The sequence below is a fragment of the Erpetoichthys calabaricus genome, chromosome 10, assembly GCF_900747795.2.
Source record: "Erpetoichthys calabaricus chromosome 10, fErpCal1.3, whole genome shotgun sequence".
In the NCBI taxonomy this organism is placed as follows: Eukaryota; Metazoa; Chordata; class Cladistia; order Polypteriformes; family Polypteridae; genus Erpetoichthys; species Erpetoichthys calabaricus.
Genome location: NC_041403.2, coordinates 146206172 through 146225470, shown reverse-complemented (window position 1 = coordinate 146225470; position 19299 = coordinate 146206172). Strand labels below are relative to the sequence as shown.

Here is a 19299-nt window from a genome sequence, read left to right as displayed (position 1 = left end):
CCACTAATGTATGTTGCCCCCTGTAAATGATACGCCTGGCAATTGTCATCTGACCCAAATTACCACTTTTGTTCTCTGAACACGCCAGGTATATTACATGCATATGTTTTGGGACTGTGCTTCTGTGTTCACTTTCTGGTTTGAGGGTGTGTGATTTTTATACTTCCATTCTCTCTATTAGCATCCCCAGATTTCCCACTTCTAGTCTTTTCCTCACTCCACTTATGTGTTATCCAGCAGCTATTTGCTTTAGGGACAATCGCTGCTAAAGCTGCCTTTGCCTCTTGCTGGAAATCTCTTGATGCCTTTTCTCTTTCTGTCTGGGAGTTTTCCTTTTTTAATCTCATATCGTTGGTGTTGTCAGTGGTGAGGATGAATGGTGCATCTGACTCTTATATTGATAAATGGACAGATTTGGTTCAGCTGGCCTGAGCATGGATGCTTCCTAGTTCTTGCCACAGTATAATATACAGTATGATAACAAAACATGACAATGTCTTTGAAAATCAGAGTACCTGGGAGAAAACCTACAGAGACAAAGAAAGAAAGCATGGACTCCACACAGACAGTGCCTGGGCTGGGACTGCTGCTTCTGGAAGATAGCTACATATCTTAATTACAGCACCACTCTGACCATATCTCTCTATTATAAAAGGAAATCCTGAGACAAGACTTTTTCAAAGAGATAATTTCAAATCCTGCTAGACAAGACTTTGGCCATGAGATTTTTTCAAGTCACGCCCTCCTCTCAACTATATTCAACCACGCACACAGCCCCTCACCTCTCAGTCGTGTGAATGCTTTTGTCAGACACAGTTCCTCCTCTCTTAGCTCTTATAAATTTTTACGTTTTCCTCACTTTAAGTTCCCAACAAAAGAAGACTTATTATGTCCAAATCTTATTGAAGAATTTCATTACGAAGAGTTATCATCAGAAAAAGGGCAATCAGCACAGAGAAACGATGAATTCAAACAAATTAACAGCAAAAATGTCGATTGATTGCATGGCAAATTGGTTAAAAGCATATCGATAGACTATGCTGAAACAGTTGGCGGTGATCGTGCGGAAGATGAAAACATCAGCTTATAATATCCTGAAGAATATTTACAACCGTTAAAACCGTCTGGTCTTCCACCGCCTGAATTACTGTTGAAAGAAGGATGTATCCAAGAAAGGTAATGTAATACATCTCCCGTGGATAACATTACACACCGAAGGAGATCTTGATATACCAAAGGAGATCTTGATATGCCATTCGTATTAAAACGTTAACAGTTTCCCATTAGAATAGCTTTTACAAAAACAATTAGCAAATCACAGAGCCAAACATTTGAAAAAGTAATTTTATTTATTAGAGAGAAAGAAACGAAATTCAATCAAAAATTCAAGCAGCTATACGTTGCGTTGTCACGATGCAAGTCCAAACACAGAATCAAACTTCAATGTGAAATTTAATTCAAAAAATTGTTTTTACTGAAGTTTTACAGTAAAAGTGTAAGTTTAAAGAGTATTTGTGTGTTAATTTTAAATCCAAACAGAACAAAATCATATCACTCAATGACTAACTCTAACGTAACATAAAACATAATTTACTTTCAAATTATTACATTTTACTATTTTTTAATATGGTTAATTACTCACTGTAATGTAAAATAGTTAGTTCTATTATGCATATGTACCAATTCCCATGAAAATAACAATCTGTTTAAATTGTACATCCACATCCCCATACGCGAGTGGCAGAACTGCAAAGAGGCTAGCGTGTAGCGCCACCCGAGGGTTGGTGGACAAAGCGAGCAAGGGGCAAAGCCCCCTAGTTTAACAAAGTAATAAATGCAAAAAGCATGGTGACACTTTAGAATAAGGGAATTAAGGGATTTACTACAGTGCATTGTCTTCTGATATGTAATGCAAACAAAGCCTTGCAGTGACATAGCAGTGACTAAGATGATGTCTTTGTTGCTTTCTAAGTATTAACAAAAACAAAGTGTTTATTAAGGTCTTATTACAGAGCAGTAAATGACTAATAGATACAACTTTGTGACCCTCATTCTTGTTACCAGAAGGGTTTCAGCGGACACTTTTAAGGAGGAGTTGGCTTCTTCATTGTTTTGTGCTGACTTCTTCACCTTTCTATAATAGACGGGAGACACATTCATTTCATCCTCTGGCAAACAAAGATGGGACTGAAACAAAAGAAATCTTCTGAAAGATGCAATTCTTACTTCTTTTCTTCTTATCAGAATCACAGGTTTGTGAAACCAGTGTCACACTGATGAGATGCTGGAGAGAATCAATGCACGCATATGTCAGCCCAGGGTGTTTAATGGCTCATTCCTGACAATCATTCAGAGTGAAAGAGACAAACCATTTAGACTGCATTCGACGAGGATCTCTTCTAATTGTATCTTTGAACTGGGATGGATGGGTTCGGTAGCTTCTTGAAAGCTGCTTTCTACAACAGAACATATTTCATTAGGTAAAGTAATTCATCACTTCGTAACAGAGGGCAGACAAGGCTCATTTTTAATCAAGTGTACTATGAAGCCAGATGAGTATATCTGCTTGAGAAATCAGTACTGCCATTCTGAGCCAAGTCCTCCACATGCACTTTACATCTGGGGGCAATTTAGATTTGAAACAGACAATGGGAGCTCTTAAAGTTTTAACTGGACAGCACTGAGTCCTCCGATGTGCAGTATGTATAGTATATGAATTAGATGTTGTAAGGAGTTTAAGACTGACCTTATAACAAGGAAGTGTTACCTCAGGCTCTACTTTTATGGGGTAGGCCTACAGTGGATCTTTTATCTGTTTAATTAGATCAACATGGTGGTAGAGAGGACAGCATTTCTGCTCCAGATCCCAGCCATGCCCCTGTCTGCATGAGTTTACATTGTGACTGGTGTCACCGGCTTTTAGCTGCCCACAACAGTGGCCGCCATCACTTGTGTGCAGTTCAGTAGTTCCCCTGCTCTGTTAAACTCCATCTTAACAGTATTTCACTGAGAAACAAACACACTGTTACCTATCCCCTTTACAGGATCAGCTTCTGGCTTCCAGGCTTTCCGCGCAACCTAACGGCTCACTATCCAGTCCTCACTCCCTCAGACTGCATCTGCTCAAGTCTTTGGCTCTGAACCCGCATGATGAAGACTTTGTGTTCTTTTAACCTGGAGAGGAGAGCTGGACCGTGACGTTTGACAATTGCAGCCTGCCTGCTTATCTGCTACAGATAATCCCCTTTTGACTAAAGTCTTGTGTCTGTAGCTACCTGCCAGGTCAGCAATAAAGCTTTTGTACCTTTGAAACCTGATTTCTTTTCTTCAGTCTCCTGTGCAACTCTGTGATTCAACCTCGACAAGATGTGGGTGGCTTTCTTTCCATGGCCCATAGATTAATATGATACGTTAATAGGCCTAGCATCAGGGAGTATGCACTGCATCCTGCCTTGGACCCAAAGCTACTATGCAGTCGCCGCCCCTCACAATCAAGATCTGCACAAAACAGGTAAGATAAGACATAACTTTATTCATTTACTTAGCTTTACATTAAAAACTTTTAAGTCTTGCGAGCTTTCATATTTGCCAGTTGTGTTTTTTTCCTCATTTCACAATGGGATTTCCATCCAGCTGCAAATATGGTAATCTGGCACTGCAGTTCACTGCATGATGACAGGGTTGTATTAATTTAATCTCTGTCATAGCAGTTAGGTTAGGTTAGGTTAGGTTTCTTTATTTAGGTTAGGTTTCTTTGTTTAGTCATGTTTACACAGGAAAACATGAAATTTGCCTTCTCAGTTGCATCTAATAATAGGTAACAGACAGAATGAAATAAAACAGACAAATAGAAATAAGAAAGGTTAAGGTAAGGCAGTTAGATAAAACATATTTATACCAAAAAAAAAAAAAAAAAGGTAACAGGATATATATCAAAACCTTAAACATTATCTCCGATATTTCTTATTGAAAAGTCGTATGGTACTAGGAAGAAAGGAGTTTCTGGAGCGATTTGTGTGGGTTTTCAAAGCAACTATCCTTCCTGATTTACTGAAGTTTAGTTCTACATGTAATGGATGTCTGTCATCAGTTGAGATGATTTCCAGTTTCTTTAGCATTGCCCTCTGACACACACTAGTCAAATCATCTACATCAGCCCCAATAACTTTAGCTGCATACTTCGTAATCTGCTGGAGCTTTTTTGAGTTTTGGTTTGTCAGACTATTAAACCAGGCAATGAAACTGAAAGTGATCACGGACTGGATCATACTACGATAGAAGGACAACATGAGGTCCTTGTCTACTTTAAATAGTTTGAGTTTATGGAGGAGAAATAAGCGCTGGTTGCATTTAGAAAATATTTTTTTTGTATTTGTATTCCAGTTAAGATTGTTATCTAGGTAAGTTCCTAAGTATTTATATTCATTCACTATTTCTACCTCCTCTCCCAGAACTACAATAGGTGAACATACAGATTTCTGTCTCTTAAAATCAAATATCATTTCTTTGGTCTTTTTTACATTCAGAGTGAGAGAGTTTTTTATTGCCCCATTTTACCATACAGTCCACTTGATTTAGATAGTGGCTTTCATCCTCCCCAGATATGTGTCCTATGATCATGGTGTCATCCGCATACTTAATAATGGAGCAGTGGTCATTGTTCTGTCTCAGGTCACTTGTGTACAGAGTAAACAGTAATGGTGATAAGACACACCCCTGTGGACTTCCTGTGTTTGAATGAAGAGCTTTTGAAAAAGTGTCCTGAACTTTAACTGTCTGTGAACGATTTAAAAGAAAGTTCTGAATCCATAGTGTGATAAATGGGTTTACATTCATACTGTTTAATTTACATTCATACTGTTTAATTTAAGTTATATTGTAGAAAGCATTTTATATAATCATTCTATCATTCTATTCTTCGGATTTAGCAGAAGTGGATAATCCAACAAACAAATGTAATGTTTGCTTCCAGCAAAGGTCCTGTACTTTGTTCTTCAAGCTGCCTTTGCACATGGGATGCTGCAAACTGCAAAATTCTTCATAATTTCCAGGAAGGCTCCATAATCCTATGTGATGGCGTCATAGAGCAGGGGTTTTACATTAGTGCCATTCATAACATTAGTGCATTGGGAGCCGGACAATGCAAGTACTGCTCACTGGTCAGTTTGGGGCATAGAGAGTGTACTTTAAAATTATTCCTTTTAATGGCCTATGAAATCATACAAAACCAATTAAGAGGAGTGCTTTTGTGAAGTGCAATGGACTAAAGCTGAAAGTGCTATTTCTAAATTTGAAGCCCATTAAACTAGTATACGAAACAACCGTATGGGCAGCTAAACTAGAGGTGAGTGTTACACACTTAGTCCTACTGAGATTTTACAAAAATAATGCCAAACCACTGTACACACTGAAACGACAATTTAATGAGACATGGTGCCTGCAGCAAATTTACAAATTCTTTATTCCAGTTCCTGTGGCTGATGAGATCTGCTGTGCTTTATCAAGAGAAAGGAGCAATGGCAGTCTAAAGACAGAGGTGTGTCCATCAGGGATAAGTTTGTAAAGTTTCAAAACAGGCAGTTTGCTAGGTTGTCTCTGAATAATACTAAATATAATGAGGATATTGCCAAAACTACATTTACTTATTTGGCTGACACCTTTATCCAAGCCAGCTTACAACTTTTATAATACAATTGGTTCCATCTCTTCTGGTTTTCCAGTCGGAGTGACTTGCTCAGGGTCACACAGTGTCAGTGGAACCCATAGCCTCAAGTGTTTAAAGTCCAAAGTCTTAACCACTACACCACACTGCCTGCAAAAACTAGCTGGGCAAGATCCTTTATTTGTGCCATACGGCATATTTGTCTGGGTACAATCTGTGTGGGGTCTGTCTGTACCACTGTGCTTCTATAGACTTTCTCCAAGTATCATAGTTTCCTGAAGGTATGCTGGGTAGATTAATTAGAAACTTGAAGGTATGAGTGTGTGCGTTCTGTGTACTGTACATTTGCGCAAGTGAGTTTTATTTCTGTATGCCTCTCTTGCTGTCAGATTAAGCTCTCCTCACGGTCTTTTAATAGTATAAGTGGGTTCAAAAACATCCAGATGGTTGCATGGTCTTGATTTTTCATTTTATGCATTTTATTCCATTAAGACAGTTAATTGGGACCACAAGCTGTTTTAATTATTAAAACCTTTTTTTCTCAAAATAAATATTTACTCATAGTATCCATCAGATTTCTGGCTAAACACATGGAATCTTTGCTTTTTCGTCATGGTTTGTGTTGCCGCCATGCACAGTGTTGGTCGCCTTTGTGGATGACTTCCATTTCAAACATGTTGCTGCTGCTGCCGTATGCTGTAAAGGAACCACAACTGAGTGTACATTTATAAATGTGAGTAGTTGAATGGAGCAAAATCACAGTGGACTCCGATGTTGTGCCCATTCAACACAAGGTGGCTGTTAGCAGAGCTGTTGTTTGTCTGCTGGGAAATTAAGTCTTTAGAAATACAATTTTGTTATTGTCTGTAGAGACATTTTCATAGTGAAGCAGTTCCTGGATAATGAGAGGGATAGAGAGAGGTACATGTTCACTGTTTGACTTGTTCACTTTGAGAAGGTCAAGTTGTGTATAAATTCACATCATAGTTAATCTGCAGCTCTTTTTCTGCTCCAGTTGATTGTGAGTTAAAGCCACTGGCTTGTCCAACTTTAACACTTGTTCTCTTTGCTGACTCCGAGTGCAAATGCCATTTAAGTCATGGACTTATGTGTACCCACATTCTCACACATGTCCTGTAGTGCTGCTAGTGCCTTCAGTTCGCATTAACTCCCATTTTTATTTTAAGTCACATCTCTCAGTGTCTGTGCACTTTGAGTTTGTAGGTATTTTTCACAAAAACAATGTGATCTTACTTCTAGAAGTACATTGTGAAGGGTAGATGCAGATTCCAGGAAGTGTCCATTAAGCAGAGAAGATCGGTGTGAGACATACAAGGTGCATCAGTCTCAAGAGTCATTCCTGCGATTGTGAGAAAGCAAACAAGACAACAACTGAGACAGCTGGGGTCCATTTTACTATGTGAATGTCATAGTAAATATTAACTTCAGACAAACAGAAATGTAGAACAATTCTGATACCTTGCTTATTAAACTTCTCGCACTTACACTTTTTATTCTAGAGCATTAAATGGAGTTTTACAGCTGGAATAAATTTCAAACATTTCAGACAAAAATGGAATGTACTTGTGAACTGAAGGCAAATAATATGAAATAAGATACCTCTGTGTTCAATCTAATTCTGGTTTTCAGGATAGTAGGATCTGGCACCAAGCAGGAAGCAACTCCACATGGGTTGGCCATCCATTGCAATGAACAGCCACACCACTTCCTGTCATAGTGGGGCAGCTTAGAGTTACCAGTTCCCCAAACTGGTCTTTGGGATATGGTAGGAAATTAAATCTCTCAAACAAAGACAAGGAGAGAACATGTAAACTGCACATACACTGATTCTGAACGCAAACCCAGAACTATGGAGTTGTGAAGCAGCAATGCTAACCACTATGCCATCATACAGCTCATAAAAAGTAAGATTACTATAAGATCTTATTATTAATAATATTTGTGAATTTCCCATTGGGATTAATAAAGTATCTATCTATCTATCTATCTATCTATCTATCTATCTATCTATCTATCTATCTATCTATCTATCTATCTATCTATCTATCTATCTATCTATCTATCTATCTATCTATCTATTATTATTTTTACTTTTTATTGCCCTTGTGTACAATATTTAAGGAAATATTTAGGTTCTTTTCTCTTAGTCATCTGATTCAGTATTACTATATATACTCGCGTATATGTCGGGTCATGAAACCTGAAAAATCGATCATAAAATCAGACCCCGACTTATACGCATATTCAAAAATATGCCATTTACATTTTTTTTTACATCTTCTTGCTTCCTCCAATCTCTCATCAGTTTCTCAGACACATCGAATTTTGTTGCAGCAGCACAGTTACCAATTTTTTTCGCCACTTCGACGACGTTTAATTTAAAAGCAACTTCATATTTTCTTCTGATTGAACGCTCCATTGTAGATAAGGGATGCTCTTATGATAAAGGTGTATGATGCTGTGAGATACAAAAAACACAAAACAGTCCAAACGTTTCTTCGGAATAGTTTGGGTATTACCGTGTGGTCACGTAGGCACAATACATAGAAAAAAAAAGGCAGTGTGATCCGTGGTTACTCTCTCAGGTGGGCGTTAGCATAGCATAATCTCTTGGACCAATTGCGTGAGTTTTCTGCATTCGACTTATACGACCGACATTATAAAATACTGGAAATTACCTGATAAAATCAAGCCCTGACTTATCCGTGGGAGAACTTGAACGCGAGTTGTAACAAAGGCGTTATATAGGCGCCGACCCGACACAAACTGACACCGGAAGCACGTATAAAAGTAAATAAACTTTATTTTTCTTCACCTGTGGGGGATGTCTTCCCTGTGCCCCACAGGCAGCACACAGTCCCAAAAGCACCAACCAAAGCAAAACACACACTACTCTTCGCACCACCACTCCTCTCGTCAAATGTTGCCCTCCTCCTCCCGACTCAGGCTCCTGGAGTGGTGGCTGCTGGCTCCTTTTATACCTCACCCGGAAGTGCTTCAGGTGCTTGACCACCAGCCTCCAATTGCACCTCCGGGTGTGGCTGAACTACAGCCCAGACGGGCCCAGGAACCCCTGCAGCACCTCCTGGTGGCCACCCCAGATCCCAACAGGGCTGTGGAGAACTCCATCTCCCATGGAACCCTGCGAGTATCTGAGGCACTACAGTCACCCAGGGGGGCTGCCACCAAGTGGTTCTGAGGAGGTACTGTGCAGCCCATGCTTGCTCCCCTGGCACATACACAGAAGGGGTGTCCCGGTCAGGCATGGGCCCCGGCCGTCCGTCACAGAGTATATATACGGTATGTTGACTAATGAAGAGTTCAGTGAACGTTCTTTTCTGCAAGTGTTGCTTTCATTCAATGAACACAATAAAAAAGGCCTGAATTAGCCTAAACTACCCTAATTTGGGGTGCTCATCAGAAATTTAACGATTTACTGCACAAAGTAGAAATACATAATAAACAAGAATAGTTACATCAAATATTTGAAATATTAACATGTGTGCTTAAATTTAAATTCTAATTAAAAGTAATTACTGACCTTGAGATAGTCTAAAATGACAGCCCACTTGTTTATGTTTAAAACTTGTCATCTTCTGGGAGTCGCTCTTAGAGGGCTAGGACCACAAGTTAAAAATGTAAAATCATATTTGTGATCAGTAACCTCGAAATAGCATAAAACAGCACTCCACATGCCCATATTACTGATCTCAGTTTTGTGGTCGCATGCACAACTTCAAGTCCTTCTGGTCATTTTTGCTGAAGACACCTATTGGTTTACTCTTTATTTTAAGAGTGTAATTCCCTGCATAAAATGTGGCCAGGAATAGCATAACAATAAGGCTGTTTTAACTCTAGAGGGCCAAAACTAGAGGGAAACCCCAAAAAGCTCAATATCTTACATAACTAGACATCAAGTTGAGTCGAATGGTATATCACACTTGGGGGTTTTCTCGTACCGGTGAGTCAGTGGGCACCAGACACAAAATATGAAGTGACTGTGAATCGTTCATTTGTACTTCTTATGAGCGCGATAAACTCCTCTTTTAACTTAGTTAATACAGAGACAAAACTATATCACACCAACCAAATGGTAATCTTAAAAAGACAATGCAAACGATGTTCAAACGCTAAATACTAACATAAGCATACATAACATTCTCAAACCAGTGCAATACAGGAAAGGGCCACTGACAGGATGCCAATCATCGCAGGGCGAAATCTATACACACTCACACTCACATAGGGACAATTTGGAGTCACCAATGGACCTTGAAAGTGCCATCTCCACACAGACAATGACTGGATGCAAGAGTCAAGCTCAGTGCTGCAGGATCTGTGAGGCACTACCCTGTACTGTTATATTAGTTTTGACTTGATATTAACTACCTCATAGCCATTTCTTTTTTCTTAAAATTTGTATTTAAGCTATAAACATTTTAAGATTGTATATTTTTTATGGAGGTGTCCAAATAAATTGCACTTAGTTACTTTTATTAATTATTGCATAAAAACATATGCATGGCTTCAAGAAACATATTTTGTACATGCAACAATTTTATAAACATCACAACTAAGTGACCAATAGTGACTAGCACTTTGAGTATCAATACATGTAACTGTTCTGTATCTAAATGTTGTTACCTTGTGTGATGGACAACCGGCTACAGACTCCGGTCGCCACCCCCAGGCCGCTAGGAGGAGCCCTCCGGACCGCATGATGGTGCCCCGAGTTCCAGCAGGGCCTCATGGACTTTGTAGTTTCTATACACAGCCCTGCTGGATACCTTGGGGACCACCGGGAGTCGCTGTAGGGGGGCTAGTGGGCTCTTGTGTGCCCTATAACCCGGGATGAAGAGGAGGACTGTTTGCCCTGACCCGGAAGGAAATGGACTAGTGGGTTGTGCCAGGAGCCACTTCCGGGTCAGGGGATATAAAAGGACTATGGGAAAGCCCAGACACTGAGCTGAGCTGGGAGGTAGGGTGGCAAGTGTCTGGGCGAGGAGGAGAGAGTATTGTTTATTGAATAGTGTGTTGTTTATATGAGTGTGGTGTGGAGAGTGCTTTGTGCACGATTTAATAGTAAAACAAATACTATTGATACTTTTACCTGGTGTTCAGAGTGGTACCTGAGGGTTCACGAGGTGGACAAAAGCCTCTACTGCTACACTTGGTACCTGACAATTAATTGCTACACAAATACTGTAACTAAATCATATGAATGCCTAAAATAAAATACATTTTATTTCTGAAAATGAATGATAAATCCAACGGGAATTCTTCTTGAATCCTAATAAATCCCACTGTGCATTTAAAGCAATGATGCAGAGATTTGTTCTATTGTATCAGGACCACACAGACCCGATTTTAATCTTTTATTTTACTGTATTTAAGTCAGAAAAGATTTTGCCAGGGTTCCCACTAGCATTTGTGCTATCTTATTACAGTAATAATAATATACGAGCAATGGAATAGATTGATATATAGAGAGAGTTGAAGCCAGAAATCTGCAAATTATCAAGAAGTATGACATAAGGAGTACATTATACATAAGGGTCCAGATTATATTTAGCATAATGGATGAGCCTATCATCCTGCCTAAATCAATGTGCATATGTCATCATTAAAAATGCTATTTTAGATTCCATTTTTATGAAATAAGTAAGAAATGTATAATTGTACTGCAGCCATCTGATGCAGGGCTAGACAGGTCAATTAACTAGCAGTTTAGAAAGATCTTCATATTATAAATGAGAGAGCAAGAAAACTCTTCTGAGTCTGAGTTTTCAATTTATTTTTTATATAGTGCTCACAGCATTACCTACATCTACAATCCCAACATAGCAGATACTAAGCAGCATATGCGGACACAAATAAACAAACATTTATTCATATTTATCCATACAGGCAAGCCATTTTGTAAGGCTCTTGAAGCTTCTAAAATAAGTAAATGATAATGTAAAGTATACAAAGCTGAAGCCAGTCTGAAATGGAGCGAAAATAAACCCAATGTACACATATCTTAAAAATTAAGCTCTGTAGACCACAAGGTGAGTCTATTTTTATCTAATGTATGCCAACATGCTACCCATTCCATTCTAGGGCATTCTACAATGCATTATGGTGGGCACCGTGTCTCTGAAAAGTGGTGGGATACAAAAAAATTTGAAGCTTGGTCTGTTGTTGGTGATGCTAAACTCTCTTGTAAATTGTGAGGTCTAATTCAGCGGTGGGCTGAGAGATTCACTCAAAGTGCCAACGATGCCAAGCCATGTTCTGCCATAGGGTGGAATTTGGCAGACATGTGGAGAGCAGACAGCAGGAAATGAAATTTAAACCAGAAAATAAAGGGTGGATACCAAACGATGTTAAAACGATCATGCGACAGAGCCAAAAGTAAAAAATGTATAAGCCTCGAGTTAATAACCAGAAGATCTACACTGAAGACTAATGGAAATACCAACAAATATTGCAAAAAAATAGCAAAAAATGATCAGGTATCCTGATAATATTTACAAAAACAAAATGTGAACTGAAATGAGAAACAGCAGTGTAGGACACTATGCAGTCTTGGAGAATGTGGTAAATACCTGGTAAAAGTAAACTTGCTGCTTTAGTAATGCAAACAGCATGATTAAGAACTCATCAATCCTGCCAGTTTTCTCATTCCTCCCTTTTGGCAAACACTACAGGACCTTTGGCACTCACAGATTCAGTTTCTACTCAGTAATCATTTGATTTGACAGTTAGTCATAAGAATTTAAGTATTGTAGCATAACAAATGGTGTGTACAATATCTAATACTTGCAAAAACATGCTGTATACATTGTGTACACATTCATATATACATTGTGGAATATGACCCGGACACAGACAGGCAGACACGTTGAAATCACCCCACACACGTTTATTTTGGGTCTCCATTACACACAAGTTACTCACAAGCCCCCAATACCCCACAGTCCAGGCCAATCAATAATGCCTTCTCTTTCTGTCTCTTCAGACCGCCTCCTTCTTCCTTCAGCAACCTTGTCCTCTCTTCCACCCGACTCAAGTCCCTCTCTGAAGGGAGGCGGCCCCTTTAAATAAGCACCCGGATGTGCTCCAGGTGTGTTCCCGGCAATCTCCCACCGACACGCCCCAGTGTGGCGGAAGTGCCAGCTGTCTCCCCAGGTGTCCCTGTTCCTCTTCCCCCCAGCACTTCCTGGTGTGGCGGAAGTGCTGCGGTCCAGGGTCCTCCAGGTATTGGGGTCCCCCTGGCGGTGACCATGGGCCCCTACAGGGTCGAGCTTCCCAGCTCTGTACCCGTGGCCCCCAATACAACCAGGGTGGACGCCCTCTCGTGTTCTGGAGGAGGAATGAGCCCTCCTCCTGTCCTCCTGGGCGTCCCGGCCGGGCATGGACGCCCACCTGGCACCACAACATATATATTGTGGCTGACAGTGGGAGCCCTTGCCCCTATATATCGGAATGTCTGACGTCTTATATTCTAAATCGCAACCTCAGATCCTCAACTGAGTGTCTCCTTAGAATTCCAATAGCAAAACTTAAAAGAAGTGGTGAGGCGGCCTTCTGCTGTTATGCACCTAAAATCTGGAATAGCCTGCCAGTAGGAATTCGCCAGGCTAATACAGTGGATCACTTTAAAAAACTGCAGAAAACACATTACTTTAACATGGCCTTCTCATAACTTCACTGTAATTTAAATCCTGATACTCTGTATATCCAATTCATTATAATAACTATTCATGGTAGCTCTAAAATCTGTACTAACCCCTACTCTCTCTTCTGTTTCCTTTTCCGGTGTCCTTTTGGTGGTGGCGCAAGCCACCACCATCTACCCATCTACCCAAAGCACCATGATGTTCCAACAATGATGGATGGATTAAAAGCCAGAAGTCTGTATGACCATCAGCATCAAGTGACTCCGTGAGAACCCTAACTACAGAGAGGACTATTTCATTTATGTTAGGTGGAATGCCCAGAGGGGACTGGGCAGTCTCGTGGCCTGGAACCCCTGCAGATTTTATTTTTTTCTCCAGCTTTCTGGAGTTTTTTTTTAAGTTTTTTCTGTCCACCCTGGCCATCGGACCTTACTCCTTTTCTATGTAAACTAATGTCTTGTTTTAATTTCTTATTTTGTCTTTTATTTTTCTTTTCTTCATTATGTAAAGCACTTTGAGCTACTTTTTGTATGAAAATGTGCTATATAAATAAATGTTATTGTTGTATATAGTGGAAGGACCGTGGGAGAGAACAGACTCTGGGCATTACCTCCCCCCATGTCGCTAGATGGCAGCCCCCTCTGGGTTACAGCGATGCCTCAGACTCCCACAGGGCACATCAGGAACTGGAGTTTGGTGGCTCAGCCCTGTTGAGTTCCGTGGGTGCCATCAGGGGGCGTTGCAGGAATGGCTGAGCCCTTTCTTGCAGCACTTCTGCCACACTCGAAAATGCCGCCAGAAGAAGATCACCGGACACCTGGAGCACTTCTGGGTACTGTATAAAAGGAGACAGCTGCCATTATTCTGGGAGCCAGAGTTGGGAGGGAGAAGATAAAGCATTCTGGAGGAGGAGTGGAGGCAAAGAAGAGAGAAAGAAAGAAAAAGAAGAAAAAGAAAAAGAAGAAGACAAAGTACTGTGCTTGATTGTACTGGATTAGTGGTTTTACTGTGCTGCTGTGGGGAGCGAGGGGAAAGCTCTTCCCCATGTATAATATACGTGTGCTGTACTGGGACTTGTTTTCTGGTGTCCGCTTGTGTGGCCTGCAAGGGGTGCACCAGCCATCCAATCCCGACACAGATACAAATTACAGGTTTGCAGCACAGCACAATTTTTATTTTACAGCTTCCCAACATTCATTTCCCACAAGTAGCACAGTACAATACAGAACAGTACTTTCTTTTCCTTAATAATAATTCATTACATTTATATAGCGCTTTTCTCAGTACTCAAAGCACTATACACACAGGGAGAAACCGGGAAGCGAACCCACAATCTTCCACAGTCTCCTTACTGCAAAGCAGCAGCACTACCACTGCGCCACCTGTGAGTCCTTCTTCTTCTCCTCTCTCTTCCTCTCTCTCCCTCTCATCTGCCTCCTCTCCTTCCCCGGCAAGCGACGTCCTCTCCCTCCTGACTCTGGCTCCTGGAGTAGCGGCAGCTGGCTCCTTTTATTCCTGGGAGTACTACTAGTGTCCCAACAGCGTGATTTGGGAGCACTTGCAGGTAAGGTAGAAGCCACAACAAAGCAGAGCTCTGCAGCCCCTGCAGCACCCCCTGGTGGCACCCCTGGAATCCAACAGGGCTGAGCCTCCAAACTCCAATTCTCAGTTTGTCTTGTTGGATTCTGTGGCTCCATAGCAACCCAGAGGAGCTGCCACCTAGTGATCCTAGTGATATATATATATGCATAGGTCTGATTACAATCTGATATTTGGGTGGTTACCTACCAGTTAACGCATGTAGTTGGTCAGCCAGCTGGCAGACCTCCACCTGTTCCTCTCAGTTGTGAGAAGCAGATCATATACATGTTATATAGTACCTGCCAAATAATACAAAGAGTACACGACATGTGTTTCTCCCTATTTGGGGCTCAGCAGGTGTGTGCACTTTTGCTTCTCCTTGCAGTAATCAAACCTCATACGTCAATGCCTGAGGCAAACCCTCAGACGTTGTGCTACGGCAGCTAGTTCCCTTATTTGACAGAGTGAAGATCAGAATATTACATGCATAGGCCTGATCACAATCTAATTGTTGGGTGGTTACCTACCAGTTAACGTGTGTGGTTAATCAGCCAGCTGGCAGAGATCCTCCATGTCCTCTCGGTTGTGAGAAGGAGATCATAGACATGTTATATAGTACCTGCCAAATAATACATAGAACACACAACACATGTTTCGCCATATTTGGGGCTCATCAGGTGCACACACTTTTGCTACCACTTGCGGGAATCAAACCTTGTTGATAAACTGATAATTTACTATAATTTTCAATGTTATTTATTTGGGTGCCAGTTTGTTCATTTTTGTACTCATTAAGAAAAATACCCTTATTTTATCTTCTTTTTTATTCTGTTCAATCTAAAAAGGTGTATCTCTTATTTTACAGTGTTTACAATATGTTCTGCTCAAGGAGGTGATACAGTTATGCAGTAGTTACTTGCTGCTTTTGTCTTAGTTTCAGGAAGAGGTAGCTAGAATATTGTTAATGACTGTCAGTGTGGAGTTTGCACATTCTTACAGTGTCTGCTGTGACCACTAGCAGGTGCCACAGAGTCCCAAACCCCAGACATAATCTCACAGACACAAGGTTCAAATGATAGGTTTATTACAATAAGTACCTTCAAATAGACTTCCTGTCAAACACAACCAAAACTGTCTTTCCCTCTTTCTTCTAATCCACTCCTCTACTCTTTCCAGGTGAGCTTTGTCCTCTTCTGATACCAGGACAATGTCCGTGGGAAGTGCTTCTGGTGCAGGCAGAACCCCCATAAAGTAGTGATCCTTGAAGCACCCACTGAACCCAACAGGGATGCCTCATGGGACTACAGCTCCCAGTATGCTCTGTGGGTGTCCCTATAGATATCATTGCCGAGGGTTGCTGCTATCTACTGTTGGGGGGAGTGAGCATTCCGAATCGGTTATCTCCCCTTATCTCCGCCTGGTAAGGATCCTGGAATCATTTCTGGAGGGATGCCAGCACACCCACATCTGTGTGGTGACATGAAGCAGGGCAATCTCAGTCTTTCTTCTAGAATGTTTGGTAGCATGGCCTCCCAGCCAGGTAAGGAATCTTGATCCATCCCAACAGGAAAGCCCGCACAACGTTCTGTTCATTACATTGCATACATTTTTGTCTTTGGCCTTTTGGCTTTTCAGGACAATTCAACACAATACAATTGGCTTAATATGAGTGAATGTGAGGGTATGCAAGAATGTGCTCTACAAAGAACTGTCACCCTGGCTCCCACTTGGTGCCCAGTGCCTCTAGGAGGATAAAGTTGAAAATGGATGAGTGGACATTCTGCTCATGAGCAACCCAGCTAGCATGGGAATAAAGAATTGGTACTAATGATCTACTAGGTAGCTGCTTTCACAATGACATAGTGGGATGTTTGGGTTTATCTGTGATGACTATATAGATTAGATGTGTCACTGTGGAGTGTTCCTGATGTATAGTCCTGCTTGAGGGACCTCTTTCTTTCAGCATACTGGGAGAAATAGCAGCCTTCGAAACACAGCAACGATCTTCACTGAAGTTCAATGCTTTGTTAACTTGGCAGGAGTTCTGTCTGCTGAGCTAAGAAAAGGAAATAAAGCTGAAATATATTGGGATAAGCAACTTTGCAAAATTAACAAATTAACATATTCATCCATCCATCCATCCATCCATTTTCCAACCCGCTGAATACAAACACAGGGTCACGGGGGTCTGCTGGAGCCAATCCCAGCCAACACAGGGTGCAAGGCAGGAACCAGTCCCGGGCAGGGTGCCAACCCACCGCAGTAACATATTCATATTAAACAAATTTTAAAAACAAAGCATATAATAAATTGGCTCTATTCTGGAAGTTAGTTTGCATTGAACAGAAGTCTAATAGCTGTGCCATGCTGCATTAAAGGTTAAGTAATAGGAATACTGTTGCCATATCAATATCCTCATGATTAAAGTTTCCAAAAGGATGATGTTATTTGTTCAGTAGAGTCAACCAGATTTTGCTTCTATTTTAATTTTTTAATTCATCTAGGTAGGCTTAACAAAACATTTTTTTAAGAGACCTCTTGCCAAATAATCTATTAATTCTTGGGATATATCCAGGACACTCTTGTTGGTCCAAGAGTTTTGATTTAAACCGAGTAGTTGTCTCTTATCAAGTACATTCAAAAATAAACATCAGAATCATATTCTATGACCCCAAAAAACCCCAAATGAGTTTCAGATCCAGGAAAGACAGTAAAAAGTAAAAAAACAGAAACCAATTTATAATATTTGACTGTACATTTAACAATAATTCTGCTACTTTGTAGTGAGTGTGATACAATTACTCGAGGGTGATCCAGCTCGTAGGATTTTCATTGTTGGGGACCCGAGTGGCTGGACCAGGCCAAGCGGTCGCCCATGTAACACCTGGCTGTGGCAGATAGAGGGTCTTCTCTGGAGGGTTGGACTGGACCGCGTGCCTGCCTGGGGGGTTGCTAACCAGAATCCCAAGCTGTTTCGTCGTGCATGCTCCCCAACTTGACTTGACTTGACAACTTGACTTACTTTACTTTAATGTTACCAAAGCCATTTTCACAGACTTGACTGATGGAGTCCGGCAGCCAATGGTGTGTTCATGTGCTATCAGAGTAATCTAAGCTTTGGATGATAAATTAGACTGGACTGCCAATACTGATGCTCTGTGCAAGAAAGGACAGAGCCGACTCTACTTCCTTAGAAGGCTGGCGTCCTTCAACATCTGCAATAAGATGCTGCAGATGTTCTATCAGACAGTTGTGGTGAGCGCCCTCTTCTACGCGGTGGTGTGCTGGGGAGGCAGCATTAAGAAGAAAGACGCCTCACGCCTGGACAAACTGGTGAGGAAGGCAGGCTCTATTGTTGGCATGGAGCTGGACAGTTTAACATCTGTGGCAGAGCGAAGGTTGCTCAGCAGGCTCCTATCAATTATGGAGAATCCACTGCATCCACTAAATAGTGTCATCTCCAGACAGAGGAGCAGCTTCAGCGACAGACTGCTGTCACTGTCCTGCTCCACTGACAGATTGAGGAGATCGTTCCTCCCCCAAACTATGCGACTCTTCAATTCCACCCGGGGGGGTAAACATTAACATTTAACATTATACAAAGTTATTGTCTGTTTTTCACCTGCATTATTATCAATCTTTAATTTAATATTATTTATTGTATCAGTATGCTGCTGCTGGAGAATGTGAATTTCCCATTGGGATTAATAAAGTATCTATCTATCTATCTATCTATCTATCTATCTATCTATCTATCTATCTATCTATCTATCTATCTATCTATCTATCTATCTATCTATCTATCTATCTATCTATCTATCTATCTATCTATCTATCTATCTATCTATCTATCTATCTATCTATCTAAGCTACGTGTTGTGACCTTTCACCTTCCCACTTCAGTGTGTTCATGTTATTTTGTGGTCAGACTACTTGGAAAAATGTGAGTTTGTTATTTGTCTGTAAAAAAAATATTAAAGACCACTATCTTTTTTTTGTAAAAATAAAGAGCAAATGAAAAATATTAAATGTGTATATCTTTGACCCAAGTGCAATTTGGCCACAAAAAAATATCATTTCTGGTTAACCGGGTTATATTTTTGGTTTCATAATATTGACTAAGGTGAAAGGCGAGCATTACGTCACAACTTGGTGAATTCAGGTAGGATTTTTTCCCCCTGAATCATCCAACTTGTAGCCCTGAGATCATAAAGCCTTCATATGTGGTGTAGGGGTTAAGACTTTGGACTTCAAACCCTGAGGCTGTGGGTTGAAATCCTGATACAAACACTGTGGCACCATAAGCAAGTCACTTAACCTGCATGGCCTCCAATTGGAAAACCAAAAGAAATATAACCGATTATACTGTAA

The 19299-nt window shown here is 40.7% G+C and overlaps 1 long non-coding RNA gene across 1 annotated transcript in view; it reads right to left on the bottom strand.

The window, feature by feature from the left end:
* Nucleotides 1-1567: 1567 nt before the first annotated feature.
* The window catches only part of LOC127529362 (uncharacterized), a 397694-nt gene continuing 379962 nt past the window's right edge, over nt 1568-19299 (bottom strand). The window contains exon 2 of the long non-coding RNA XR_007936028.1: nt 1568-1614. This is a non-coding gene — a long non-coding RNA (uncharacterized LOC127529362). The remainder of the gene's footprint in view (nt 1615-19299) is intronic.